The 27,284-nt window shown below is 45.4% G+C and overlaps 1 long non-coding RNA gene and 1 pseudogene across 1 annotated transcript; one reads left to right on the top strand and one right to left on the bottom strand.

The window, feature by feature from the left end:
* Positions 1-18,076: 18,076 nt before the first annotated feature.
* LOC120965308 (uncharacterized) lies at positions 18,077-19,272 on the bottom strand. Its single transcript, XR_005758007.2, has 2 exons — positions 18,939-19,272; positions 18,077-18,844 (listed from the first exon to the last, which is right to left on the bottom strand). It is a non-coding gene; the product is annotated as an uncharacterized lncRNA (long non-coding RNA).
* Positions 19,273-22,651: 3,379 nt separating this feature from the next.
* LOC109743822 (BTB/POZ and MATH domain-containing protein 1-like) lies at positions 22,652-26,806 on the top strand (annotated as a pseudogene).
* Positions 26,807-27,284: the final 478 nt, after the last annotated feature.

Genomic DNA, 27,284 nt, shown 5'->3' with positions numbered 1-27,284 from the left:
GCTCCTCCGTAGTGCTTGGCGAAGCCCTGCCAGAGAACCACGAGCTCCATTGCCACCACGCCGTCGTGCTGCTGGAGTTCTCCCTCAACTTCTCCTCTCCCCTTGCTGGATCAAGAAGGAGGAGATGTCCCCGGGCTGTACGTGTGTTGAACGCGGAGGCGCCGTCCGTTCGGCGCTAGATCGGATCTTCTGCGATTTGAATCGCCGCGAGTATGACTCCATCAACCGCGTTCTTGTTACACTTCCGCTTAGCGATCTTCAAGGGTATGAAGATGCACTCCCTCTCTCTCGTTGCTAGCATCTCCTAGATTGATCTTGGTGACACGTAGGAAAATTTTGAATTATTACTACGCTCCCCAACAGTGGCATCATGAGCTAGGTCTATGCATAGATTATATGCACGAGTAGAACACAAAGTAGTTGTGGGCAATGATTTGTTCAATTTGCTTGCTGTTACTAGTCTTATCTTGATTCGGCGGCATTGTGGGATGAAGCGGCCCGGACCGACTTTACACGTACACTTACGTGAGACAGGTTCCACCGACTGACATGCACTTGATGCATAAGGTGGCTAGCAGGTGTCTGTCTCTCCCACTTTAGTCGGATCGGATTCGATGAAGAGGGTCCTTATGAAGGGTAAATAGAAATTGGCATATCACCGTTGTGGCTTTTGCGTAGGTAAGAAACATTCTTGCTAGAAACCCATAGCAGCCACGTAAAACATGCAACAACAATTAGAGGACGTCTAACTTGTTTTTGCAGGGTATGCTATGTGATGTGATATGGCCAAAAGGATGTGACGAACTATATATATGTGATATATGAGATTGATCATGTTCTTGTAATAGGAATCACGACTTGCATGTCGATGAGTATGACAACCGGCAGGAGTTGTCTTAATTTATCGTATGACCTGCGTGTCAATGAAAAACGCCATGTAATTACTTTACTTCATTGCTAACCGTTAGCCATAGTAGTAGAAGCAATAGTTGGCGAGACAACTTCATGAAGACACGATGATGGAGATCATGGTGTCATGCCGGTGACGAAGGTGATCATGCCGTGCCTCGAAGATGGAGATCAAAAGGCGCAAGATGATATTGGCCATATCATGTCACTTTATGATTTGCATGTGATGTTTGTCATGTTTACATCTTATTTGCTTAGAATGATGGTAGCATAAATAAGATGATCCCTCGCTAAAATTTCAAGAAAGTGTTCCCCCTAATTGTGCACCGTTGCGAAGGTTCGTTGTTTCGAAGCACCACGTGATGATCGAGTGTGATAGATTCTAACGTTCGCATACAACGGGTGTAAGCCAGATTTACACATGCGAAACACTTAGGTTAACTTGACGAGCCTAGCATGTACAGACATGGCCTCGAAACACAAGAGACCGAAAGGTCGAACATGAGTCGTATAGTAGATACGATCAACATGGAGATGTCCACCGTTGATGACTAGTCCGTCTCACGTGATGATCGGACACGGTCAAGTCGATTCGGATCATGTATCACTTAGATGACTAGAGGGATGTCTATCTAAGTGGGAGTTCATTAAATAATCATATGAACATAATTATCATGAACATAGTCAAAAGGTCTTTGCAAATTATGTCATAGCTTACGCTTTGGTTCTACTGTTTAAGATATGTTCCTAGAGAAATTTTAGTTGAAAGTTGATAGTAGAAATTATGCGGACTGGGTCCATAAACTGAGGATTATCCTCATTGCTGCACAGAAGGCTTCTGTCCTTAATGCACCGCTCGGTGTGCTGAACCTCGAGCATCGTCTGTGGATGTTGCGAACATCTGACATACACATTTTGATGACTACGTGATAGTTCAGTGCGTAATGCTAACGGTTTAGAATTGAGGCGCCAAAGACGTTTTTGAAACGTCGCAGAACATATGAGATGTTCCAAAGACTGAAATTGGGATTTCAGACTAGTGCCCACGTCAAGAGGTATGAGACCTCTGACAAGTTTCTTAAGCCTGCAAACTAAGGGAGAAAAGCTCAATCGTTGAGCATGTGCTCAGATTGTCTGAGTAGTACAATCGCTTGAATCGAGTGGGAGTTAATCTTCCAGATGAGATAGTGATGGATCTCCATAGTCACTGCCACCAAGCTATTAGAGCTTCGTGATGAACTATAACATATCAGGGACAGACATGATGATCCTTGAGCAACTCGCGATGTTTGACACCGCGAAAGTAAAAATCAAGTAGGAGCATCATTTGTTGATGGTCAGTAAAACCACTAGTTTCAAGAAGGGCAAGGGAAAGAAGGGATACTTCATGAAACGGCAAATCAGTTGCTGCTCTAGTGAAGAAACCCAAGGTTGAACCCAAACCCGAGACTAAGTGCTTCTGTAATGAGGGGAACGGTCACTGAAGCAGAACTACCCTAGATACTTGGTAGATGAGAAGGCAGGCAAGGTCAACAGAAGTATATTGGATATACATTATATTAATGTGTACTATACTAGTACTCCTAGTAGCACCAGGGTATTAGATACCGGTTCGGTTGCTAAGTGTTGGTAACTCGAAATAAAAGGCTACGGAATAAACGGAGACTAGCTAAAGGTGAGATGACGATATGTGTTGGAAGTGTTTCCAAGGTTGATGTGATCAAACATCGCACGCTCCCTCTACCATCGAGATTGGTGTTAAACCTAAATAATCGTTATTTGGTGTTTGCGTTGAGCATAGACATGATTGGATTATGTTTATCGCAATACGGTAATTCATTTAAGGAGAATAATGGTTACTCCATTTATTTGAGTAATACCTTCAATGGTCTTGCACCTAAAATAAATGGTTTATTGAATCTCGATCGTAGTGATACACATGTTCATGCCAAAAGATATAAGATAGTAATGATAGTACCACATACTTCTGGCACTGCCATTTGAGTCATATTGGTATAAAACGCATGAAGAAGCTCCATGTTGATGGATCTTTGGACTCACTCATTTTTGAAAAGATTGAGACATGCGAACCATGTCTATTGGTAGATATGCATGAAGAAACTCCATACTGATGGATCGTTTGGACTCGCTTGATTTTGAATCACTTGAGACATGCAAATCATACCACATGGGCAAGATGACTGAAAGGCCTCGTTTTCAGTAAGATGAAACAAGAGAGCAACTTGTTGGAAGTAATACATTTGATGTGTGTAGTCCAATGAGTGCTGAGGCACGCAGTGGATATCGTTATGTTCTTACTTCACAGATGATTTGAGTAGATGCTAAGAATATTTACTTGATGAAACACAAGTCTGAATTATTGAAAGGTTCAAGTAATTTCAGAGTAAAGTTGAAGATCGTCGTGACAAGAGGATAAAATGTCTATGATATGATCATAGATATATCTGAGTTACGAGTTTGGCACACAATTAAGACATTGTGGAAATTGTTTCACAACTAATACCGCCTGGAACACCATAGTGTGATGGTGTGTCCGAACATCATAACTGCACCCTATTGGATATGGTGCATACCATTATGTCTCTTATCGAATTACCACTATCGTTTATGGGTTAGGCATTAGAGACAACCGCATTCACTTTAAATACGGCACCACGCAATTCCGTTGAGATGACACCGTATGAACTATGGTTTAGAGAAACCTGAGCTGTCGTTTCTTAAAAGTTTGGGGCTGCGACGCTTATGTGAAAAAGTTTCAGGCTGATAAGCTCGAACCCAAAGCGGATAAATGCATCTTCATAAAATACCCAAAACAGTTGGGTATACCTCCTATTTCAGATCTGGAAGCAAAAGTGATTGTTTCTAGAAACGGGTCCTTTCTCGAGGAAAAGTTTCTCTCGAAAGAATTGAGTGGGAGGATGTTGGAGACTTGATGAGGTTATTGAACCGTCACTTCAACTAGTGTGTAGCAGGGCACAAGAAGTTGTTCCTGTGGCACCAACACCAATTGAAGTGGAAGCTTATGATAGTGATCATGAAACTTCGGATCAAGTCACTACCAAACCTCGTAGGACGACAAGGATGCGTACTACTTCAGAGTGGTACGTAATCCTGTCTTGGAAGTCATGTTGCTAGACAACAATGAACCTACGAGCTATGGAGAAGCGATGGTGGGCCCAGATTCCGACGAATGGCTCGAGGCCATAAAATCCGAGAGAGGATCCATGTATAAAAACAAAGTACAGACTTTGGAAGAACTACTTGATGGTCGTAAGGCTGTTGGGTGCAGATGGATTTTAAATGGAAGACGGACAATGATGGTAAGTGTCACCATTAAGAAAGCTCGACTTGTCGTTAAGATGTTTTCCAACAAGTTCAAGGAGTTGACTATGATGAGATTTTCTCACTCGTAGCGATGCTAAGAGTCTGTTGGAATTATATTAGCAGTTACTGCATTATTTATGAAATCTTGCAGATAGGATGTCAAAAACATTGTTTCCTCAACGATTTTCTTGAGAAAAGGTTGTATGTGATACAACCAGAAGGTTTTGTCAATCCTGAAAGATGCTAACAAGTATGCAAAGCTCCAACAATCCTTCTAAGGGCTGGAGTAAGCATCTCGGAGTTGGAATGTACGCTTTGATGAGATGATCAAATATTTTAGGTTTATACAAAGTTTATGAGAAACTTGTATTTCCAAAGAAGTGAGTGGGAGCACTATAGATTTTTGATGAGTATATGTTGTTAACATATTGTTGATCAGAAATGATGTAGAATTTCTGGAAAGCATACAGGGTTATTTGAAAAGTGTTTTTCAATGCAAAACCTGGATTAAGCTACTTGAACATTGAGCATCAAGATCTATAAGGATAGATCAAAAACGCTTAATAGTACTTTCAAATGAATACATACCGTGACAAGATTTTGAAGGAGTTCAAAATAGAGCAGCAAAGAAGGAGTTCTTGGCTGTGTTACAAGGTGTGAGTATTGAGTAAGACTAAAAACATGACCACGGCAGAAGAGAGAGAAAGGACGAAGGTTGTCCCCTATGCTTTAGACGTAGGCTCTACAGTATGCTATGATGTGTACCGCACCTGAAGTGTGCCTTGCCATGAGTCAGTCAAGGGGTACAAGAGTGATCCAGGAATGGATCACATGACAGCGGTCGAACTTATCCTTAGTATCTACTGGACTAAGGAATTTTCTCGATTATGGAGGTGGTAAAAGATTTCGTCGTAAAGGGTTACGTCGATGCAAACATTGACACTAATTCGGATGACACTGAAGTAAACCGGATTCGTATAGTAGACCAGTTATTTGGAATAGCTCCAAGTAGCGCATGGTAGCTGCATCTACAAGATGACATAGAGATTTGTAAAGCACACACGGATCTGAAAGGTTCAAGACCCGTTAACTAATAACCTCTCTCACAAGCGAGATATGAACAAACCCCACGGGTGTTGGATTCATTACAATCACATAGTGATGTGAACTAGATTATTGACTCTAGTGCAAGTGGGAGACTGTTGGAAATATGCCCTAGAGGCAATAATAAAATGGTTATTATTGTATTTCCTTGTTCATGATAATTGTCTATTGTTCATGCTATAATTGTATTAACTGGAAACCGTAATACATGTGTGAATACATAGACCACAACATGTCCCTTGTAAGCCTCTAGTTGACTAGCTTGTTGATCAATAGATGGTTATGGGTTTCCTGACCATGGACATTGGATGTCATTGATAACGAGATCACATCATTAGGAGAATGATGTGATGGACAAGACCCAATCCTAAGCATAGCACAAGATCGTGTAGTTCGTTTGGTAAGAGCTTTTCTAATGTCAAGTATCATTTCCTTAGACCATGAGATTGTGCAATTCCCGGATACCGTAAGAATGCTTTGGGTGTACCAAACGTCACAACGTAACTGGGTGGCTATAAAGGTGCACTACAGGTATCTCCGAAAGTGTCTGTTGGGTTTGCACGAATCGAGACTGGGATTTGTCACTCCGTATGACGGAGAGGTATCTCTGGGCCCACTCAGTAATGCATCATCATAATGAGCTCAATGTGACTAAGGAGTTAGCCACGGGATCATGCGTTACGGAACGAGTAAAGAGACTTGCCGGTAACGAGATTGAACGAGGTATTGGGATACCGACGATCGAATCTCGGGCAAGTAACATACCGATGGACAAAGGGAATTGTATACGGGATTGATTGAATCCCCGACATCGTGGCTCATCTGATGAGATCATCGTGGAACATGTGGGAGCCAATATGGGTATCCAGATCCCGCTATTGGTTATTGGCCAGAGAGGTGTCTCGGTCATGTCTGCATGGTTCCTGAACCCGTAGGGTCTACACACTTAAGGTTCGGTAACGCTAGAGTTGTTATGGGAAATAGTATGTGGTTACCGAAGGTTTTTCGGAGTCCCGGATGAGATCCCGGACGTGACGAGGAACTCCGGAATGGTCCGGAGGTGAAGATCGATATATTGGACGAAGGGTATTGGAGTCCGGAATTGTTTTGGGAGTACCGGGTGACGACCAGCGTGACCGAAAGGTGTTTCGGAGGCCCCGGCAAGCGTTGGGGGGCCTTATGGGCCAAGGGGAGGGGGCACACCAGCCCACTAAGGGGCTTTGCGCCCCTCCCAACCCCTCTCACATAACGTGGAGAGGTGGGGGCGCCTCCCCTAGGGCAGCCACCCCTCCCGGTTTGGGGGAAAGTTTCCCAGGGGTGGGGGCGCCCAAACCCATCTAGGGTTTCCCCTGTAGCCACCGCCCCTCCCCTAAGGAACCCTAGGGCGCCTCCTCCACCCCCTTCCCCCTATATATAGTGAGGGAGAGAGAGGGCAGCGGCACCCCCTGGCCTGGCGCAGCCCTCTCCTCCTCCAACTCCTCCTGCTCCTCCGTAGTGCTTGGCGAAGCCCTGCCGGAGAACCACGAGCTCCATTGCCACCACGCCGTCGTCCTGCTGGAGTTCTCCCTCAACTTCTCCTCTCCCCTTGCTGGATCAAGAAGGAGGAGCGTCCCCGGGCTGTACGTGTGTTGAACGCGGAGGCGCCGTCCGTTCGGCGCTAGATCGGATCTTCTGCGATTTGAATCGCCGCGAGTATGAGTCCATCAACCGCGTTCTTGTAACGCTTCCGCTTAGCGATCTTCAAGAGTATGAAGATGCACTCCCTCTCTCTCGTTGCTAGCATCTCCTAGATTGATCTTGGTGACACGTAGGAAAATTTTGAATTATTACTACGTTCCCCAACACGGGGAGGGGGCACCCTTTGGAGATACAACAATTGATCATTGATCTCTTAGCCATGTGCGGTGCTCCCTTCTACCATAATCCACCTCGATCATATCGTAGCGGTGCTTAGGCGAAGCCTTGCGTCGGTAGCATCATCATCACCGTCATCACGTCGTCGTGCTGACGGAACTCTCCCTCGAAGCTCTGCTGGATCGGAGTTCGTGGGACGTCATCGAGCGGAACGTGTGCTGAACTCGAAGGTGCCGTGCGTTCGGTACTTGGATCGGTCGGACCGTGAAGACGTACTACTACATCAACCGCGCTGTGCTAACGCTTCCGCTTTCGGTCTACGAGGGTACGTGGACACTCTCCCCTCTCGTTGCTATGCATCACCATGATCCTGCGTGTGCGTAGGATTTTTTTTGAAATTACTCCGTTCCCCATCAGTGGCATCCAAGCCAGGTTTTATGTGTAGATGTTATATGCACGAGTAGAACACAAGTGAGTTGTGGGCGATACAAGTCATACTGCTTACCAGCATGTCATACTATGGTTCGGCGGTATTATTGGATGAAGCGGCCCGGACCGACATTACGCGTACGCTTACGCGAGACTGGTTCTACCGACGTGTTTTGCACACAGGTGGCTGGCGGGTGTCAGGTTCTCCAACTTTAGTTGAACCGAGTGTGGCTACGCCCGGTCCTTGAGAAGGTTAAAACAACACTAACTTGATGAACTATCATTGTGGTTTTGATGCGTAGGTAAGAACGGTTCTTGCTCAGCCCATAGCAGCCACGTAAAACTTGCAACAACAAAGTAGAGGACGTCTAACTTGTTTTTGCAGGGCATGCTGTGATGTGATATGGTCAAGACATGATGCTATATTTTATTGTATGAGATGATCATGTTTTGTACCCGAGTTATCGGCAACTGGCAGGAGCCATATGGTTGTCGCTTTATTGTATGCAATGCAATCGCCCTGTAATTGCTTTACTTTATCACTAAGCGGTAGCGATAGTCGTAGAAGCAATAGTTAGCGAGACGACAACGATGCTACGATGGAGATCAAGGTGTCGCGCCGGTGACGATGGTGATCTTGACGGTGCTTCGGAGATGGTGATCACAAGCACAAGATGATGATGGCCATATCATATCACTTATATTGATTGCATGTGATGTTTATCTTTTATGCATCTTATTTTGCTTAGATCGACGGTAGCATTATAAGATGATCTCTCACTAAATTTCAAGGTATAAGTGTTCTCCCTGAGTATGCACCGTTGCGAAAGTTCTTCGTGCTGAGACACCACGTGATGATCGGGTGTGATAAGCTCTACGTTCAAATACAACGGGTGCAAGACAGTTTTGCACACGCCGAATACTCAGGTTAAACTTGACGAGCCTAGCATATGCAGATATGGCCTCGGAACACTGAGACCGAAAGGTCGAGCGTGAATCATATAGTAGATATGATCAACATAGTGATGTTCACCATTGAAAACTACTCCATCTCACGTGATGATCGGACATGGTTTAGTTGATATGGATCACGTGATCACTTAGATGATTAGAGGGATGTCTATCTCAGTGGGAGTTCTTAAGTAATATGATTAATTGAACTTTAATTTATCATGAACTTAGTCCTGATAGTATTAGCATATCTATGTTGTAGATCAATAGCTCGCGTTTAGCCCCCCTGTTTTATTTTTGATATGTTCGTAGAGAAAAACTATGTTGAAAGATGTTAGTAGCAATGATGCGGATTGGATCCGTGATTTGAAGATTATTCTCATTGCTGCACAGAAGAATTATGTTCTTAATGCACTGCTAGGTGACAGACCAATTGCAGGAGCAGATACAGACATTATGAACGTTTGGCAAGCTCGATATGATGACTACTTGATAGTTTAGTGCACCATGCTTTACGGCTTAGAATCGGGGCTTCAAAGACGTTTTGAACGCCATGGAGCATATAAGATGTTCCAAGAGTTGAAATTGGTATTTCATACTCATGCCCGTGTCGAGAGGTATGAGACCTCTGACAGTACTTTGCCTACAAGATGGAGGAGAATAGCTCAACCAATGAGCATGTGCTCAGATTGTCTGAGTACTACAATTGCTTGAATCAAGTGGGAGTTAATCTTCCAGATAAGAGAGTAATTCACAAAGTTCTCTAGTCACTATCACCGAGTTACTAGAACTTAGTGATGAACTATAATATGCAAGGGATGACGAAAGTAATTCCCAAGCTCTTCGTGATGCTGAAATCGACGAAGGTAGAAATCAAGAAAAGCATCAAGTGTTGATGGTTGACAAAGACCACTAGTTTCAAGAAAAGGGCAAAGGGAAGAAGGGTAACTTCAAGAAGAACGGCAAGCAAGTTGCTGCTCAACTGAATAAGCCCAAGTCTGGACCTAAGCCTGAGACTGAGTGCTCCTACTGCAAAGGGACTGGTCACTATAAGCGAAACTGCCCCAAGTATTTGGCGGATAAGAAGGATGGCGAGGTGAACAAAGGTATATTGGATATACATGTTATTGATGTGTACTTTACTAGTGTTTATAGCAACCCCTCGGTATTTGATACTAGTTCAGTTGCTAAGAGTAGTAACTTGAAACAGGAGTTGCAGAATGAACAGAGACTAGTTAAGGGTGAAGTGACGATGTGTGTTGGAAGTAGTTCCAAGAATGATATGATCATCATCGCACACTCCCTATACTTTCGGGATTAGTGTTGAACCTAAATAAATGTTAGTTGGTGTTTGCGTTGAGCAAGAATATGATTTGATCATGTTTATTGCAATACGGTTATTCAGTTAAGTTAGAGAATAATTGTTATTCTGTTTACATGAATAATACCTTCTATGGTTATACACCCAATAAAAATGGTTTGTTGGATCTCGATCGTAGTGATACACATATTCATAATATTGAAGCCAAAAGATGCAAAGTTAATAATGATAGTGCAACTTATTTGTGGCACTGCCGTTTAGGTCATATTGGTGTAAAGCGCATGAAGAAAATCCATGCTGATGGGCTTTTGGAATCACTTGATTAATGAATCAGTTGATGCTTGCGAACCATGCCTCATGGGCAAAGATGACTAAGACTCCGTTCTCCGGAACAATGGAGCGAGCAACTGACTTATTGGATATAATACATACTGATGTATGAGGTCCGATGAGTGTTGAGGCTCGCGGTGGGTTTCGTTATTTTATGACCTTCACAGATGATTTGAGCAGATATGGGTATATCTACTTGAAGAAACATAAAGCTGAAACATTTGAAAAGTTCAAAGAATTTCAGAGTGAAGTGGAAAATCATCGTAACAAGAAAATAAAGTTTCTACGATCTGATCGTGGAGGAGAATATTTGAGTTACGAGTTTGGTCTTCATTTGAAACAATGCAAAATAGTTTCGCAACTCACGCCACCCGGAACACCACAGCATAATGGTGTGTCCGAACATCGTAACCGTACTTTATTAGATATGGTGCAATCTATGATGTCTCTTACCAATTTACCACTATCGTTTTGGGGTTATGCATTAGAGACAGCTGCATTCACATTAAATAGGGCACCATCTAAATCCGTTGAGACGACACCATATGAACTGTGGTTTGGCAAGAAACCAAAGTTGTCGTTTCTTAAAGTTTGGGGTTGCGATGCTTATGTGAAAAAGTTTCATCCTGATAAGCTCAAACCCAAATTGGAAAAGTGCGTATTCATAGGATACCCAAAAGTTATTGTTGGGTACACCTTCTATCACAGATCCGAAGGCAAGATATTCGTTGCTAAAAATGGATCCTTTCTAGAGAAGGAGTTTCTCTCGAAAGAAGTGAGTGGGAGGAAAGTAGAACTTCATAAGGTAATTGTACCTTCTCCCGAATTGGAAAGTAGTTCATCACTGAAATCAGTTCCAGTGATGCTTACACCAATTAGTGAGGAAGTTAATGATGATGATCATGAAGCTTCGGATCAAGTTACTACCGAACCTCGTAGGTCAACCAGAGTATGTTCCGCACCAGAGTGGTACGGTAATCCTATTCTGGAGTTCATGTTACTTGACCATGACGAACTTACAAACTATGAGGAAGCGATGATGAGCCCAGATTCCGCGAAATGGCTTGAGGCCATGAAATCTGAGATGGGATCCATGTATGAGAACAAAGTATGGACTTTAGTTGACTTGCCTGATGATCGGCAAGCCATAGAAAATAAATGGATCTTCAAGAGGAAGACTAACGCTGATAGTAGTGTTACTATCTACAAAGTTAGACTTGTCGAAAAAGGTTTTTGACAAAGTTCAAGGTGTTGACTATTATGAGATTTTCTCACTCGTAGCGATGCTTAAGTCTATCCAAATCATGTTAGCAAATTGCCACATTTTATGAAATCTGGCAAATGGATGTCAAAACTACATTCCTTAATGGATTTCTTAAAGAAGAGTTGTATATGATGCAACCAGAAGGTTTTGTCGACCCTAAAGGTGTTAACAAAATGTGCAAGCTCCAGCGATCCATCTATGGACTGGTGCAAGCATCTCGGAGTTGGAATATACGCTTTGATGAGTTGATCAAAGCATATAGTTTTATACAGACTTGCGGTGAAGCCTGTATTTACATGAAAGTGAGTGGGAGCACTATAACATTTCTGATAAGTATATGTGAATGACATATTGTTGATCGGAAATAATGTAGAATTTTCTGGAAAGCATAAAGGAGTATTTGAAAGGATTTTTTCAAAGAACGACCTCGGTGAAGCTGCTTACATATTGAGCATCAAGATCTATAGAGATAGATCAAGACGCTTGATAAGTTTTTTCAATGAGTACATACCTTGACAAGATTTTGAAGTAGTTCAAAATGGAACAGTCAAAGAAAGAGTTCTTGCCTGTGTTACAAGGTGTAAAATTGTGTAAGACTCAAAGCCCGACCACGGTAGAAGATAGAAAGAGAATGAAAGTCATTCCCTATGCCTCAGCCATAGGTTCTATAAAGTATGCCATGCTGTGTACCAGATCTATTGTATACCCTACACTGAGTTTAGTAAGGGAGTACAATAGTGATCTAGGAGTAGATCACTGGACAACGATCAAAATTATCATTAGTGGAATAAGGATATGTTTCTCGATTATGAAGGTGACAAAAGGTTCGTCGTAAAGGGTTACGTCGATGCAAATTTTGACACTGATCCAGATGACTCTAAGTCTCAATCTGGATACATATTGAAAGTGGGAGCAATTGACTAGGGTAGCTCCGTGCAGAGCATTGTTGACATAGAAATTTGCAAAATAAATACGGATCTGAATGTGGCAGACCCGTAGACTAAACTTCTCTCACAAGCAAAACATGATCACACCTTAGTACTTTTTGGGTGTTAATCACATAGCGATGTGAACTAGATTATTGACTCTAGTAAACCCTTTGGGTGTTGGTCACATGACGATGTGAACTATGGGTGTTAATCACATGGTGATGTGAACTATTGGTGTTAAATCACATGGCGATGTGAACTAGATTATTGACTATAGTGCAAGTGGGAGACTGAAGGAAATATGCCTTAGAGGCAATAATAAAGTTATTATTTATTTCCTTATTTCATGATAAATGTTTATTATTCATGCTAGAATTGTATTAACCGGGAACATAATACATGTGTGAATACATAGACAAACATAGTGTCACTAGTATGCCTCTACTTGACTAGCTCATTAATCAAAGATGGTTAAGTTTCCTAACCATATACATGAGTTGTCATTTGATTAACGGGATCAAATCATTAGGAGAATGATGTGATTGACTTGACCCATTCCGTTAGCTTAGCACTTGATCATTTAGTATGTTGCTATTGCTTTCTTCATGACTTATACATGTTCCTATGACTATGAGATTATGCAACTCCCGTTTACCGGAGGAACACTTTGTGTGCTACCAAACGTCACAACGTAACTGGGTGATTATAAAGGTGCTCTACAGGTGTCTCCGAAGGTACTTGTTGAGTTGGCGTATTTCGAGATTAGGATTTGTCACTCCGATCGTCGGAGAGGTATCTCTGGGCCCACTAGGTAATCCACATCACTATAAGCCTTGCAAGCATTGTAACTAATGAGTTAGTTGAGGGGTGATGTATTACGGAACGAGTAAAGAGACTTGCCGGTAACGAGATTGAACTAGGTATTGAGATACCGACGATCGAATCTCGGACAAGTAACATACCGATGACAAAGGGAACAACGTATGTTGTTATGCGGTTTGACCAATAAAGATCTTCGTAGAATATGTAGGAGCCAATATGAGCATCCAGGTTCCGCTATTGGTTATTGACCGGAGACGTGTCTCGGTCATGTCTACATAGTTCTCGAACCCGTAGGGTCCGCACGCTTAACGTTCGGTGACGATTTGTATTATGAGTTTATGTGTTTTGATGTACCGAAGGTAGTTCGAAGTCCCGGATGAGATTGGGGACATGACGAGGAGTCTCGAAATGGTCGAGACGTAAAGATCGATATATTGGACGACTATATTCGGACATCGGAAAGGTTCATCATCACCGTCATATCGTAGCGGTGCTTAGGTGAAGCCCTGCATCGGTAGCATCATGATCACCGTCATCACGCCGTCGTGCTGACGGAACTCTACCTCGAAGCTCTGATGGATCGGAGTTCGTAGGACGTCATCGAGCTGAACGTGTGCTGAACTCGGAGGTGCCGTGCGTTCGGTACTTGGATCGGTCGGACCATGAAGACGTACGACTACATCAAACGCGTTGTGCTAACGCTTCCGCTTTCGGTCTACGAGGGTACGTGGACACACTCTCCCCTCTCGTTGCTATGCATCACCGTGATCCTGCGTGTGCGTAGAATTTTTTTGAAATTACTACGTTTCCCATCACTAATCTACACAACGGTGCTTCGATTCGAGGTAGGATCTACACGAAAAAGATGCACATCAATGCTACGGTTCCATTCAGGCAATCGGTTTGTAGTTTCTCGAACGTACATGCTCAATTTCTTGTTCCGGTTTGCAGCTATTTTGGACGAATTTTGTCAGATTCATCGCACATGATCGATCGTTTGAAATTTACTTTGACCAGCAGCCTACTCTCGCAGTTCCGCACAACATTCGTGTTGCAAGTTTCCTGTTTCGACAATCATAGACGAGAAGATCTACATATTTGTCATGGATGTACATATGGATATGTGTGTTGTGATTTAAGACACTGCTTAATTATTCCTCTAGCCGGCGTGGTTTCTCCCGATCTCCTCTCTCGCGTCTTGCTGTGGTAGCATGATCGCCGCCGTCGTTCATCTCAGCCTTCTCTCCATGATCCTACTATAGTTAAGCCGCCATGGCGCGCACACTGACGGGGTTCTTCTCCTCTGTTCTCTGCCACCGACGGGGTCGATCATCTTGGCCTCCTCCCGGCCTCCTCTCTCTCGTCCTACTACACTGGAGTCATTTCCGGCATCGATCATCTCAGCTCCTATCTCTCGTCCTACTACACTGACGGTGCCATGGCGTGAGCACTGCATTTATCCTTCTCTGTCCACTATCTTTGTGCGGGCACTCCAACTAGTTCGCCGACGGGGTCGCTCGCCCATGACTTCGTGCTCGTCATGTCGGGCACGGCGCCACGGTCACTGTCCACCGCAATCGCCATGGTCCGGCGCACACTGCATTTCTCCCCCCCCCCCCCCCCCCCTTCCTCTGCTAGCTCTTAACCCTGTGTGCTAAGTGCAAGTGCTAGCTCTTAATCATACCCCATGCGGGCAACCAAACAACGTGTAGTTGTATGCGCCGAGACAATGTAGGCAACCAAACTATGTGCCAAAGTTGATCCCCTGATGCAGGAAGTCCACATGCAGGCAACAAAACAACTTGCAGATGTCGTATATGAGGCTGTTTTTCCAGAGCCAGGCTGGGTTGAGATGTGAATGCAATGCAGCTACTGTTCACTACTGCAACCAAACACACCCCTATCTTCTCTTGGTGACATTTGACATAAGTTGTTGCTGCTGCTGAATTCTGCAAGCCCATCAAGTCCTTCAGTCTACGCCTACGAGTAAACTGCTGGAGCCTGAGCTTGCAAGTTGATGCTTCTCTAACGGATTCACCAGTGGTTCTCCAAGCATAAAAAATTAGGATGATCTTGCTTGTCAAAAATCTGTTCATTGTAGATCAGCAAAAGGATTGTCCTATTGCTGATAACAATATCAGTAGACTTTATTATGTCCCTGTAATAAGTGCTTTAGAAAGATTTCTCTCTGGTGCTAGGATAGTCTGTGCCTACTGCATAGCAAGAGAGCCTCGTGTGTGTGTGTGGTTTCTTTGTAGTTGTACCATGTATTCAGACCTGTTTTTTGGGCTTCTTTCGAGTAATGGATCTGGGGAGCCCTCCCTGTTGATCTAAAATCATACCCCTAGCTGCTGCTTCTTGGTTTGACTGCACATTTGACATAAGTTGCTGCTTCTGACATTTGCTTACATTGCATATTTATTTTCAACTAGCAAATGTCAGATAAGACTGAACATTTCTAGCTTAGACCGAAACTTGAACAATTGAATTAATGCATTTCAACTAGCAATCAGATAAGAGCTGTGGCATTTCTAGCTTAGACTGCACATTTATTTTCAACTAGCAAATGTCAGTGCTTTTCACATGTTTACTTTCCCCGGTCACTAATGTTGATTTTAAATACTCTGCTTGAGTGGCAGCACTTGGTTCTTGTGTTCTTAATTGGGTCACTTGATAGTAACTTGTGTTCTTCTCCACCAATAGTCCCACTCCTTTGTTTGGATATTTCTTCAGCTTTCACATCATCAGGATTTGGATGAATTTGTTTCTGAACATTTGTTTCTGAGTACTCCCAGACTAAATTTGTTTCTGAACATTTGGATGACTGAATTTGTTCAAAGGTAGCAAAGTAGAATTGGTCATCTACTCTAAATCATAATTCCTGTTGAAGAAATGTAGCTTGATTGGAGAGGGCAAATATTGGTCATAAATCTACTGTAAAGCAGAATTGTTGCTTAATTTATGTTGTTATTCCTGCCATTAATGTTGCTTAATTCCCATTGTTATACTCCCTCAAAGCAATGTCTCTTAGAATAATGAATTTATCTTGTGTAGGTTGATATGTTCTTCAACAAAGACCGAGAGGATGCAAAGCATCTGGTAAGCCATATGCTAGATGTTGGAGTATCATCTTAAATGAAATCTGCATTTCTTTGATCCTGAAAGAATTTTTAGATGCTACTCCTAGCTGCTTATTTGTCTATAGTATCTTGGTTGACTGAAGATATTGTAATGACCATGTACAAGTGAACAGAGTGGGATTTGTACCGGCACATTTGATCAGTACAAATCTTAGTTTTTTCTTCTTCTTAGTCCTTGTAATGACGAGAGAGAGAGAGAGAGAGAGAGAGAGAACAAATGATGGCTGATGAATGATGTAACCCAATTAATTAAAATAAATTCAAATGATTCAAATAATTTCAAATAAATCCAACTATGCAAATAATTCAAACAAATCCAATTAATTCAAATAAATCCAACTAATTCCAAATATTCCAGTTAATTCAAATAAATTCAACTAATTCAAGTAAATTTAAATAATTCCAACTAATTCAAAATAATTCAACTAATTCAAATAAATCCAGTTAACTCAAATAAATCCAACTAATCCATATAATTCCAAATAATTCAAATAAATCTAAATAATTTCAAATTAATTCAAATAATTCCAAACAATTCAAATAAACTAAATAATTTAATACACAAGACGTACACATGACATGCTCATTTCCTTTCTTTTCCTTTCTCTATCTACTCCTTTTCTTTCCTTTGCCATGGCAGCCTTTCTAGTTTGAGTACTTTCCTTCTATTAGGTTGCTGAAAATTCAGTTAACTTAATCTGCGCGCTTTGCCGCGCCGACTTCATTTATAGATTTTATCTGTTGGCCGTTTACCATTTACCATGAGCCCGGTGTTGTTTATCGTTTTTTTCCTTTTCGTCCCCTTTCACATGTGATTTTGGGGAAGCAGATCACTACAACATGGGGGAGAAATGGATTCGCAATAGATTCTCTTATGAATCGCTACTTGAATCTCCCGGTAAAACAATCTGCACCGTCTCATTATTCCTCTGGAAAGACTAAATTGCAGTTTGGAACATGCAATTTCGCAACATATGATTGTGGATTTGAATGTGCAACGCAGAAGCAGACTCCCAAGTCGACAGTGACTGTTATAGGTTACAGATGTAGTAGAGTTTCGTCGGTGCACATCAGCTTGTTTGTGCGCATCCCCGTGTGCTATATGCTAATTGCATCAACGAATTGGCAACTTTTTTTAAGAAAACAAGACAACGAATTGACTGTAAGCCCTCAGACCCTCTGGATGCGCATCGTGGCATGAAAATCCTTTGAATGAGTATGATCACAACTCACAACAAAGCACAGACTGGATACCAGTGCTACTTGGCAAAAAAAAGATGTATAAATATATGTTACTTAAAACTCGAAATGTTGTGTGAGAGGGATATTAACTCAAGTATACTCTACCTAGATCACCATCTTGAAACCTGTTCATTGAACTCTCAATATGTAAAACTACTTCCTTTTCCTTGGTGCTGATGCATGCAGTACAACCATTAGGGGGATCTAAGCAGCAGTAACTTGCAATGAGCTTAGGATGGCCGTCGGATCACAAACTCCTGTCAGTACTTGGTACTAAATACATACATACAGGAAAAAACATCCAGGAGAGGTACTAACATCTACTACATGCTTTCAGAAGTTGCAAAGCCAAAAGTTTATGCACAATCCCAATTAAAGGCACACGTTTTTGCTGCTTGGTTCAAGTACTAAATCCATGAGTAAGCCATTACACAACTTAATTGGGCATTGCACTTTATTCATTCGTGGACAATACGGTATATTTTAACAAAATAGCCTAATGCATAACAAGAAAAAGGAGAAAAGGTACACGGGTTAGGCCATTAAAGATCAGAGAGAAACCAATCACAAGATAGCCATACAAAAACACAGATGGGGATCAAAAATAAAATTGACATTAAGAAAGAGGCTAGAAAAATCGAAATCCTCGGCATCTCCTCCCCAGAACAGAGCTACCGTCGCCTCCCAGGAACGGACTAGCCATCGCTCACCCTTGGTGCCAGAGCACACCACCGCTCGCTCTCCTTCCGCCGCATACTTTGTCAGGTTCAGCAACCATTCCTCAGTTAAGTTCGACACTTGTTCTGTTCTTCAGTTATGTTCAGTAGAGCATCGGGCTACATCTATGCCTGAGCTTCCGTCTTGCCCTTTTTGATTGCAATCGTAAGGCTGTACTGTAATTTCCTTTTGAGAAAATAAAAAAAAATCCTTTTGAGATACTTACTAAGTAAATGAGCTCATTTGTTGTAATCAAGATTAAGAAACTAAGCTTGTGGCTCGGGCTGTGTTATAAAACTTGAGGGGTGGAAGGGAGGAAGGAGTAATGAAAAACTTAACGTTTAGTTTGCTATTTTATCTTTGATGTTCCTGTTGGCCTTGCTACTTATATCTTCAGTAAACTGTCGATTTAGCCCAGTTTTGCCGCTGTTGTTGTTAGTTCTCCTCTGAACCATCCCTCTCAGTCAGCTACCTACGCTTGGGAGTCCTGTTTGCAACAAATGAGTATGCCATGTCTGATTCAACAAAGAGAGATTAAAAAGGAAAAACAAAAATAGCTGAATGATCAAATAACATCGAACCAGGCTATTGTTCTGCTGAGCGATTCCTGCATGGCCACCATGGGAGGTCACGATACATACGGCAGTCAGCAACCACGGATGTGAGAAGAGAATAGCTTCTGCACACAGAGAGAAGGCAGCTGCGGCAGCTCCCCTGCAACGCACACGCGCGTGAGAGAGAAGATAAGGCAGCAGCGCGAGTGCACGCACGACAAAGGGCAGCGGCAGAGTAGGTGCGCCTTCGGAGAGGAAGTGGAGGGACATGACAGCGCCCAAGCAGAGAACAAGCATCACGTTGTGCTTGCTCTCGCCCGCCCCAGAAAAATACACGCAGGAGACCGAAGGGAAAGAGATGGAAGCTTCACGCGTGCTGCCGCCCCCCTTTTCTGTTTCGTTCCGGAGGAAGTAGAAGAAACCAGCGACGCTCGCACCGACGTTGGCCGGAAGAACCCAGAGATCGCCACGCGTTATTCTCAAATGGGCCGGCCCGCAGTCCACACGCTCACGACGTTGGTCAACACGCTTTCACAGCCTCGACGCAGGAGAGAGCCCCATTTCACGGGAGCTTAGTAACTGTAAAGATAACTTGATGATGTTAATTAATTTCTGCATCACTAGTCTGATGAAATTTGTACATGTACTCTGAACCTGAACTAGTAACCTTCCCTAACATTGTTTCTTTCTTTTTGTATCAAGTAGCAATAAGACAATTCTTCCTAACCAACCTTTTTCATCTAGCGCATCATTGCAGCTATATTGCTGTTGAGTTTGCTTCTATTTGGAAAGGGTTGGGTGCTCAAGTAGATCTGCAGTATTTTTATAGGAAAGAGCTTCCTCTATGGTATTTAGGTTGATCTGCTGTCAACACGGAGATTGCACAAAATTTCTGGTCCTTTACCCAACATATATACTTCACAATTCAGAAGCATTTTCATGTAGTTTCTGCGGTTGGAGATGTCGTGTGACAGTATCTGGTGTACGGTACTCTGCTTAGTTTCCTTGACCATCATGATATTCCACTTGCAAATGAAGGTAAAAATCCACCCAAGCAATATATTTGTGTGGTTTGCATTATACTGAATAGCAGATGGTGTGATTTTTAGCTTTTCCAGTAAGTAGTGACTGACATTGTTCAAAAAGTTTTTGAACCCCTGTTATTTGCATGACTGCATTTGGCAGTGTTTAAATAGGAAAGAGATAAGAATAGAGCTAGAGATCAGATTGGTACTATCATTTAAGTTGATACTTAGGGGTCAAGTAGTCCTATATAAGGGACAACATATGTACCCATAATCCGTGGCAATAAGAGAATGTCTTAGAGCATCTCCAGCCATTGGCCCCCCCAGGACGCATAAAAATCGCCCCCTGGGGGCGAGCCGGCGATTCGTTCGGCGCTGGGGCGGTTTTGCGCCCAGTCGTCGCCCCCAGTCGCCGATTTTGGCCCACTTTTGAAGCCCCATTTCGGCGAAAAAGGCCCATATGGGCGAGAATAGGCCCATATTCGGCGTGGTTCGCCGTGGCTCGGCGTTCAATTATCAACATAAATATTTTTTATCACATATTTCATCACAAAAAATTCAAATACTTCAACAAAAGAGTTCAACAACAAATAGTTCAATACAAATTATATAGTTTAACAAATAAAAACTCATATTTCATCACACGTCGCGCCCGGTGTCGCCCTTGAGCCTCCATAGGTGCTCTATCAGATCTTGCTGCAGTTGATGATGCACCTGTGGGTCTCGGATCTCCTGACGCATACTGAGGTAGGCAGTCCAGGTTGCCGGTAGCTGGTGATCAACTTGGGCAAGAGGACCCTGCTGTGGTATGGTTCAGTGTCAAACACTGGCTCTTCCTGCTCGCTCTCAATGATCATGTTGTGCAAGATAACACAGCAGGTCATGATCTCCCACATTTGATCTTTCGACCAGGTCTGAGCGGGGTACCGGACAACAGCAAATCAAGATTGGAGCACACCAAATGCCCGCTCGACATCCTTCCTGCAAGCCTCCTGAATCTTCGCAAACCAGGCGTTCTTGCCTCCAGGCATAGGGTTTTTGATGGTCTTCACAAATGTCGACCATCTTGGATAGATGCCATCAGTTAGATAGTACCCCTTGTTGTAGTGCCGCCCATTGAAATCCTCTTGCATGCAGTCGATGCTTCCAAGCATCCCAGGAAATCCTCTTGCTGCATTCTGTGCTAGGATCCGAGCAGTGTCTTCCGCATTGGGTATTCTCAAGTGTTGCAGTCCAAACACTGCCCGACAGAACTTGTAGAAACACTCTATGCTGGTGGACTCGGCCATGCGCCCATAGTCGTCCTGTGAGTCACCGGGAGATCCGTATGCAAGCAATCGCTGTCGTGCATTTCTGGATGGAGGTGAATCCAAGTTTGCCGGTGCAATCCATCTTGCATTTGAAGTAGTTGTCGAACTCCCGGATGGAATTCACAATCCTGAGGAAAAGCTTTCTGCTCATCCGATAACGACGCCGAAATGTTCTGTCGCCATGAAGTGGAGCATCGGCGAATTAGTCGGAGTAGAGCATGCAGTAGCCTTCGAGGCGATGCCGGTTCTTTGCTTTCACCCGCCCCGGCGCCGAGCCACCTCGCCGCGGCTTTTCATTGCTCGCCAGCAGCTGGGCGAGGGCGGCGAGCACCATGAGATGCTCTTCTTCCTGGACGTCGGCCTCGGCTTCCTCCTCCAGCAGCGCGGCGAGCACTTCCTCGTCATCCGAGTCCATCGCCGAGGCAGGCAAATCGCCGAACACCTTGCGCGCGGTGGGCGTGCACCCGCCGCTAAACTGCCCCTCCGGGGCCGGAAACGCCCAGCTGGTGTCGGAGGGGCTGCCGCGGCGAACCTCTGCTATTTTTCCGGCGGGGAATGGCTATCTACCGGTGAAGGGCGGCGGGGCGGCGCCGGGATATACCTAGTGGCGGCCGAGAGCGCGGGGGGTGGGAGGCGAGTCGGGGAAGAAAATCTTGACTTTCCACCTGACGGCGTGGGCCAGCCGCGCTTTTCCCTTGCGCCGGAGCCCCCAAGCGCCCCCAGCGCGCCGGGTTCGGCATGCGGCCGCCGGGCGGAAAAAAGGGCCGAACCGGCGCTTTTCGTCGTCCTGGGGGCGCGACTGGGCCTTTTTTTGCGCCGGCGCCGAAAAAGTCGCCTGGGGGGGCCTATTGGGGGCGCGGCTGGAGATGCTCTCATCAATCTGTTATCTCCCTTATTCATCATTTGAAGCCTTTGTTCTACCCCCAATCCCCTGCATCACGACGTTTGAGCATCTTCATTCCAGAAAGGTCAATGTAACAATACACTGCCACTTGCAGGGGTTTTGATGATGAGATGAGAACAGTTGTTGCAAGTAACCTTGAAGGAAGGGGAATCAGATTGCATCTGGTCACAAATTTGGCTAAGGTAATTTATGCTAAATTCATAAAGTTCAGTTCTCTTCCCTCATGTTCAGGCTGCGGTTTATGTAAACCCAGTTGAGTCCCCGTCCCCTCCCTCCCGCGACGCTCCCGCGAGCGCCGGGGGGGGGGGGGGGGGGGGACCCTAGCGCCGCCTCCAGCTCCCCCCTCCTCCTACCTCCCTCCCCTCGCCGCCGCCTCGACGTACTGGCGGGCAAAGCCCGGCCAGTGCTGGCGGCGGCGGGGCACTTTCCTTCCCCTGCTCGGCCCGGCGGGCGCGGGCCTCAGGGTCGGGCGGCGGCGCGACGTTGGCTCGGGGCGTGGCGATGCGGCGGCAGCAGACGGCGGCGGAGACGCGGGCTGTGGGCGGCGGCGTGAAGGGGCTGCAGCAGCGGTGGTGCGCGGTGGGCTCCGGCGGCGACGGACGGCCAGATCTGGGCCCAGGCGGCGCGGGCCGAGGGCGGCGCAGGCTGCGGGCGTCCGCTCCTACCGTGGTCGCGGCTGGCGGTGGTGGAGGCGCAGCAGCGGTGGCTGGTGGGCGTGCTGGTCGGGATCCAGGCGTCCCGCCGGCTAGACGACGGCGGCAACGCAGATGGACTCCCCGGTGAGTTTTCTTGGTGGTCAGTGGCGGTCCTTGGGGGTCCTCCTCGCCGGTGGCCGGGTCGGCGACGGTGGCTTTGCGCTGTTCTGTGACGGCTGCTGTGATGGGGCAGCACAGGGGTGTGTCCGGTGGGGAGGTTGGCTGGAGGGATGGGCGGCGCCGACGTGCTCGGGTCACCCGTCACTGGCACAGGGGTGTGCCGGTCCGGATGTGTTCGCTCCCCCACCTCCCCCTTTCCCCAGCCACGTGTAGGTTGTCGCAACTCCGGCGATGCTCAAGGCGGGTCGTCTGCCGCGGGACATCGGTCGGGGGTGTCCCTCTGGTACAAAGCTGGCCTCTTTGGATGGTCTTGGGGGTGCCTGGATGTTGGGCGGCGACCCTAGTGGAGGGAGGCATGGAGTTCGAGGGCGGAACCTGCGTCTCAGGTGCGGGCGGGTAGCCATGGCTTCGTGGGGGGCTTGGTTGCGGGTGGTGGGCGGAGCGGGGGTGTCGGAGGGGTGTGATCGCCGGGGTCCATCACTTGCCCAGTCCTCGTACTGGCCGCTGGTGGCGGCGTCCACGGACGTCGTATCCTTCTTGAAGGCTCCGTCGCGGTGCTCCCACTCCTCCATGTGGCTCCGGGTGAAAACTTGATCTTCGAATCAGACGGTGGCGGCTATCCGTGGTCGTACCCTTCTGGGAGGCACCGTCCTGGAGTCCTTGCTTCGTCATTGTCCGTCTCACCCCTCCTCGGTGGCTCCTAGTAGTTCTTCTTGGTTCATCTCTAGTTTGCTTGGTTGTCGTACGAGTGGTGTGTCGGTGCCCGGCACCTTTATATCTTGCCTTGGGTGTGTGCAATGTGTCGTGGTGGGTGTGTTTGTATCGGTTCGCTCAGATGTATGTGGTGATGTTTGCTTTATAATATAAAGCGGGGGGCAACCCTTTTTCGGTAAACCCAGTTGAGTAAAACAACCGATGACATTAAATTTATCACAGATAAAGGGGATGAGCTTATTGCAGATGTTTTTCTTTTTGCTACATGTAATTATCATGCTTTGTTTTGTTTGTTTTGACACTAATCTTTGCAATCAAAACAAGAGGCATGATGAACCTGCATTCCACATGCCTACTGTTTTTTTTTTTTTTTTTTTGCTTTAGCGGGTCAAAACTCAGCGAGAGTATTTGACAATCTCGCACCAGCAACATGTTGATATATTGTGAAGATTAGTCATTTTGAATTTTAATTTCATTTCAATTTCATTTTGCCGTCTTCATTTTCAATTTGATTTTGACTCACAACGAGCAGCAGCAGAGGCCGGCGCAGGGAATCCGCACAAGCAGAAGCCGGTGCGGGGAACTACCAGCAGCAGCAACGTCGCCCACCACCACCACCAGCTGGCTGCTAAAGCGGGCCGCCTCCATGGCGGCGGCGCAGCTCGCCTCCTAGGCGGGGGCGAAGGGTGGGAGGTGGCGGCGCAGGTGCGTGGCGGCACTGGTGCCTGACCCAACTGTGGTTAGAGTAGGCGGGCGGCGCCGTGTGGGCGATGGTGACTGGACGGAGGGAGGAGACGGGGACCTATTTGTAACCGATTTGAAGGTACAAGGTTTTTTTTTGCAAAATTGTCATTACACTATGTCTCCCACAATCTTTTTGGACGGAAGGAGTATATCATTAAGGGTGCAAACATAATCTATAGCGCGTGAGTCAAATTAGTTACATACGAAACTAACCCAACAAAAATAAAAAGACGATAACCAAAATGAAATTAAGCATCTCGGATGAGTTTTTTTCTTCTTCGTTTTGAAATTTATTACTGGGCTGAGCTTGGGCTGGAGTAGGAAACTGAATATACCCCCTCTGTACCGAACAAAAAGAACATCTTACATTTTAATACAGAGTCAATAGCAAACACACGCAGACTCCTTTAGATTTCAAAAATACTCTGTTATATATAAAAGATTCTAAAAAAAGTATTTCATTTAAAAAAGCAAACACTTGCAGATTCCTGCCTTAGTCTCGTCCTCTCTCGTCTCACCGCAAGCTCTCTTAGCTACCGGGTAGTCGATGGAGCTCCGGCGTAGATTCCTACCATCTCCTTAGTGCGATGAGGTTGGGATTTCTCGTCATGCCTACGCGACAGCGATTATTTGGTGTCTATTCTTTAGATCTATTCAAGGGTTCAACCGCGATGACCGCGGCTCCAGGGTGCTGGTCCTTAGAGGCACGTGTACTAAAACTTCTCGTCTGTCATCGACAAGATCAATTTGGCTTTGCTACATGAGCGGCGGCATCAGCATGTTCTGGAGGCGCTAGTGGTCTATAGGTTGGATCCTTTCGATTTAAATGTTTTTTCAACGGTGACGGTTGTTGTTTTGGTGCGTTGGTCCTATAAGGCCTTAATACGATGAGTCTACTACAACAAGTTTTGCCTGGCTCCAGGGAGAGATGGGCTATGACAGCAGCACATCTTCAATTCGTTTCAGTGCTTGTAGTCGTTACTAAGTGATCAATAGATCTGGATGTAATTTTTACTATTTTTGGTATTCATTGTATTATCATGATTGATGATGAATAGATTATAGATTGGAAGTTTTCTTGAAAAAAGAATGATGGAGTATACAGTACGTGTTTCCTTGTCGAAGATGGTTTTCCTTTTCTCGCACGTACCTGACGCATGAGCATCGGATCTGCAATTCTGCATCACATACGTGGCCTGTGTCCGCAGCGGTGTCCACCCAAAACCCTCGTCACAAAACGAAACCCTCGCCCTCACACCGTCGCCACCGCAACCAGCCGAATTGATCACGCCGTACACCATGCCGACTTCCTCGCACGACGCCGGCGACGGCGTTCCCTCCATATCCGCTTCCTCCGTCGTTGCTAACGCCGTGTGCGGCCACCACTTCCTGAAGATCGTGGGCTACTCGCGCACCAAGGAGGTTCCCAACGGCGAGCGCATCGACTCTAGCCCGTTCCAGCTGGGAGGCCGCACATGGCGTGTTCGTTACTATCCCAACGGGAAAAACTCCGAGCACATCGATTACATATCTCTCTTTCTCCGCTTGGATGATACCGTTGCCGAGGCCGAGGCCGTGAATGCACAAGCCAAGTTCAGCTTACTCGACCAACATGGGAATCCTGTGCCTCCCTATATCCAGCGTACCCTCACGAACAACTACGCTGTGAATATATCTTGGGGATACGGCATACGGGAAGTTCATCAAAAGGGAGGAGTTGGAGAAATCAGAGCATCTCAAGGACGATTCCTTCACTGTCAAGGTCGACGTCGCTATGCTGGGGTTGTTCCACGGGCAGGAGACGCCATCCATCGTGGTACCACCGTCTAACTTGCATCGGCACTTAGGGGATCTCCTAACAAGCAAAGCAGGCGTTGATGTCGAATTCCTAGTGGGCGGGGAGACATTCTCGGCGCACCGGTATGTGCTCGCGGCGCGCTCTCCCGTTTTTAGAGCAGAGTTCTTTGGTTCGATGAAGGAGGGAACTACCACTGAGGCCATACGTATAGATGACATTGAGGCACATGTGTTCAGTGCTCTGCTTACTTTCATGTACTCGGACGCTTTGCCGGATATGAAGCAACAGGAAGAATATGACATGGCTCAGCATTTGCTTGTTGCAGCAGATAGGTATGGTTTGGAGAGGCTGAAGCTGATTTGTGAATATAAACTGAGCAATCATATCTATAGGAGCACCGTGGCGGCCATCTTGACATTGGCGGAGCGGCACCACTGCCATGGGCTCAAGAAAGCATGTTTGGCATTCCTTGGCTCGTCAGCGAATCTGAATGCGTTCATGGAGTCTGAAGGTTTTGAGTTTTTAACCAAGAGCTGCCCCGGTCTTGTAAAGGATCTCCTCTTATCCAAGGTTGTAGCTTGTTGACTCGGGAGAAGAAAATGAAGGGCCTGGACATGACGAGGTTTTGATGCATGTATGTATGCCAGGTGCAATTCTATCCAGAATGTTACTCAAGGCTCTGGGTGCTATCTAATACTACTCCACTATTTGTAGTCTCTTTTTTGTTTGGACAGGATGTCTTTTATGGAAAATTATTAAGGACATGCATGTGCGGATATAGTAGTTGTAGTTTGCCGATTGTATGTATGATCGCTTGTTTTTTTTTCTCGCCTACGCATATAGCTTTGGTTTATATGACTTTGCTAGTTGCCGCATGTTTTGGTGTGTGTGTGTTGTGGGCTGCGTGCATCCTAATTATACAGAGGCCGGTTGTGTGTTAATAAAATCCATCCTTTATCGAAAAATGACTCTCTCCAAAATATTACTGGAATTATTAACCAAGAACCGGGTGTGCTAATTAAATGGAAGTTAAGTTGAGAAGATACAAGTCTTCTCAGCTAGT

The sequence above is a fragment of the Aegilops tauschii genome, chromosome 5, assembly GCF_002575655.3.
Source record: "Aegilops tauschii subsp. strangulata cultivar AL8/78 chromosome 5, Aet v6.0, whole genome shotgun sequence".
NCBI lineage: Eukaryota > Viridiplantae > Streptophyta > Magnoliopsida > Poales > Poaceae > Aegilops > Aegilops tauschii.
The sequence above is the reverse complement of the archived record's forward strand: the minus strand, read 5'-3'. Positions and strand labels throughout refer to the sequence as shown.